Here is a 4,267-nt window from a genome sequence, read left to right on the forward strand (position 1 = left end):
TTATTATTATTTCTGATTTTTCCCTTTTTTCTCCCAATTTAGTGGCCAATTGATCCCTATTTCAATTCAAACACCCACCCTCGTATTGCATGCGTTCGCCAACTGCATCTCTCCGGCCGGCAGTCTCGAAGGAAAGCGTCTCCCCACTTTCGTGACAAGGCGAATCCAAGCCGAACCACTGTTTTTCCGACACACACAGAGACGCATTCACATGACGAACACAAGCCGACTCCGCCCCCCTCCCGAAGACAGCGTTGCCAATGATTGCTGCTTCATCGAGTCCGGCCATAGTCGGATCTGACGAGACCGGGGCTCGAACCCCAGTCCCCAGTGGGCAACTGCATCGACACCAAGCCGATGCTTAGACCGCTACGCCACCGCGGACGATTCTGAGCTTTTTGATTTTTTCACCTATATAAAAAAAAAATTCTGGGACTTAGAAATGTTCTGGCATTATGCAAAATATATGCAAACCGCTACATTGTAGCGGGGTTCTTCTAGTATATATATAGAGAGAGAGAGCACGCGATGGAGACAGAGAGAGACATACTATATATATATACAGAGAGAGAGAGAGAGAGAGAGAGAGAGAGAGAGAGAGGGCGAGAGACAGATATATATATATATATATACACAGAAAGAGAGAGAGAGAGAGAGAGAGAGAGAGAGAGAGAGAGAGAGAGAGAGAGAGAGAGAGAGAGAGAGAGAGAAAGTCCTGCGGCCCTGACAAGATTAGAGGGGAAATGCTTAAAAACAGCACCCCTGAACTGCAAAGGGCAATACTCAAACTATTCCACCTCACCTGACATCTGGAGCCAAGGTTCTATTTCACCTATTCATACGAGTGGAGACAAATTGGATCCTAATAATTTCAGAGGCATTTGTGTGAACAGTAGTCTGGAGAAGGTATTTAGCAGCATCCTTAATCATCGAATTGTAGCCTTCCTTAAGGAGCACAATGTCCTGAGCAAAAGTCAATTGGTTTTTTCCAAAATTACCGCACTACGGACCACATTTACATCCTACACACCCTAATAAATAAACATGTAAATCAAACAAAGCAAAAAAAAGTCTTTCACTCAAAAAAGAGGAGTGAGGCAGGGCTGTAGTCTCAGTCCAACACTGTTCAAAATCTACATTAACGAGTTAGCGGTGCAGCTGGAACAGTCCACAGCCCCTGGCCTCACTCCACAAGAGAATGAAATAAAATGCCTACTCTATGCAGATGACCTGGTGCTGTCGTCTCCTACTGCACAGGGGCTACAGCAGCATCTGGACCTGCTAGAGAATTACTGTCAGCACTGGGCCCTGACAGTAAACCTAAAAAAGACAAACATAATGATATTCCAAAAGAAGCCCAGGTGTCAGAAACACCGATACCATTTCAATCTAGGCAGCACCGCCCTAGAGCACACGATGCAGCACACTTACCTTGGCATAACTATGACTGCATCGGGGAATTTCAGCCTGGCAGTGAATGCACTAAAGGAAAAAGCTCGCAGAGCTCTATATGCAATAAAAAGAACATTTTGATATATAAACATACCCATTTAGATTTGGTGCAAAATATGTCGAATGATTTTAAAAATTCAACAGAAAACACCACCAATGCATGTAGAGCAGAATTAGGCAGATTTCCATTGGCCATCAACATGCAAAAAACAGCTCTCACATTTTGGATGCATTTACACACAAGTCCCACAGACACACTGCATCTTAAGGCAACAAAAACTCAAGATCTGAACCCTGAAAAGAGTCCTCTGAGCCAGCTTGTACTGAGCCTAACTAATCAACCTTTAACAAATACTAATAACTTTTCTCAGACAAGTGCTGCTTTTAAATTAAACATCAATACGATCATCCAAGAATGTCAAGAAACATGTGGAACATTGGCAGACTGAGACAAAAACCTCAATGCAAATTAGAATGTTATCGGGCCATAAAACCTGAATATGAACTGGAGGAATATCTCTTTACTGTCAGAAAGACAAAGCAGAGGCAGATCCTGACCAAGTACAGACTGAGTGACCACAGTCTAGCCATAGAAAAAGTACAGACTGAGTGACCACAGTCTAGCCATAGAAAAAGTACAGACTGAGTGACCACAGTCTAGCCATAGAAAAAGTACAGACTGAGTGACCACAGTCTAGCCATGGAAAAAGTACAGACTGAGTGACCACAGTCTAGCCATAGAAAAAGTACAGACTGAGTGACCTCAGTCTAGCCATAGAAAAAGTACAGACTAAGAAAATCATGGCTACCAAGAGAGCAAAGATTATGTGGTCAGTGTATGACAGGTGAGGTGGAAACAGAGGTGCACTTTCTTCTTCACTGTGGAAAATACAACCACATTAGGAACACCTACTTTAACATGTTTAATTGCATACTCCCAGGGTTCCAACATGTAGGAGGAGGGAGGGACTACCTGTCCTACTTGGACAGGGTTCCAACATGTAGGAGAAGGGAAGGACTACCTCTCCTACTTGGACGGGGTTCCAACATGTAGGAGAAGGGAGGGACTACCTGTCCTACTTGGACAGGGTTCCAACATGTAGGAGAAAGGGAGGGACTACGTGTCCTACTTTGACAGGGTTCCAACATGTAGGAGAAGGGAGGGATTACCTGTCCTACTTGGACAGGGTTCCAACATGTAGGAGAAAGGGAGGGGCTACCTCTCCTACTTGGACAGGGTTCAAACATGTAGGAGAAGGGAGGGACTACCTGTCCTACTTGGACAGGGTTCCAACATGTAGGAGAAAGGGAGGGACTACGTGTCCTACTTTGACAGGGTTCAAACATGTAGGAGAAAGGGAGGGACTACGTGTCCTACTTGGACAGGGTTCCAACATGTAGGAGAAAGGGAGGGACTATGTGTCCTACTTGGACAGGGTTCCAACATGTAGGAGAAAGGGAGGGACTACGTGTCCTACTTTGACAGGGTTCCAACATGTAGGAGAAAGGGAGGGACTACGTGTCCTACTTGGACAGGGTTCCAACATGTAGGAGAAAGGGAGGGACTATGTGTCCTACTTGGACAGGGTTCCAACATGTAGGAGAAAGGGGGGGACTACGTGTCCTACTTGGACAGGGTTCCAACATGTAGGAGAAAGGGAGGGACTATGTGTCCTACTTGGACAGGGTTCCAACATGTAGGAGAAAGGGAGGGACTATGTGTCCTACTTGGACAGGGTTCCAACATGTAGGAGAAAGGGGGGGACTACGTGTCCTACTTGGACAGGGTTCCAACATGTAGGAGAAAGGGAGGGACTATGTGTCCTACTTGGACAGGGTTCCAACATGTAGGAGAAAGGGAGGGACTACGTGTCCTACTTGGACAGGGTTCCAACATGTAGGAGAAAGGGAGGGACTACGTGTCCTACTTGGACAGGGTTCCAACATGTAGGAGAAAGGGGGGGACTACGTGTCCTACTTGGACAGGGTTCCAACATGTAGGAGAAAGGGAGGGACTATGTGTCCTACTTGGACAGGGTTCCAACATGTAGGAGAAAGGGAGGGACTACGTGTCCTACTTGGACAGGGTTCCAACATGTAGGAGAAAGGGAGGGACTACGTGTCCTACTTGGACAGGGTTCCAACATGTAGGAGAAAGGGAGGGACTACGTGTCCTACTTGGACAGGGTTCCAACATGTAGGAGAAAGGGGGGGACTACGTGTCCTACTTGGACAGGGTTCCAACATGTAGGAGAAAGGAAGGGACTATGTGTCCTACTTGGACAGGGTTCCAACATGTAGGAGAAAGGGAGGGACTACGTGTCCTACTTTGACAGGGTTCAAACATGTAGGAGAAAGGGAGGGACTACGTGTCCTACTTGGACAGGGTTCCAACATGTAGGAGAAAGGGAGGGACTACGTGTCCTACTTGGACAGGGTTCCAACATGTAGGAGAAAGGGAGGGACTACGTGTCCTACTTGGACAGGGTTCCAACATGTAGGAGAAAGGGAGGGACTACGTGTCCTACTTGGACAGGGTTCCAACATGTAGGAGAAAGGGGGGGACTACGTGTCCTACTTGGACAGGGTTCCAACATGTAGGAGAAAGGAAGGGACTATGTGTCCTACTTGGACAGGGTTCCAACATGTAGGAGAAAGGGAGGGACTACGTGTCCTACTTTGACAGGGTTCAAACATGTAGGAGAAAGGGAGGGACTACGTGTCCTACTTGGACAGGGTTCCAACATGTAGGAGAAAGGGAGGGACTATGTGTCCTACTTGGACAGGGTTCCAACATGTAGGAGAAAGGGAGGGA

The sequence above is a fragment of the Lampris incognitus genome, chromosome 3 (genome assembly GCF_029633865.1).
Source record: "Lampris incognitus isolate fLamInc1 chromosome 3, fLamInc1.hap2, whole genome shotgun sequence".
NCBI classification, from domain to species: domain Eukaryota; kingdom Metazoa; phylum Chordata; class Actinopteri; order Lampriformes; family Lampridae; genus Lampris; species Lampris incognitus.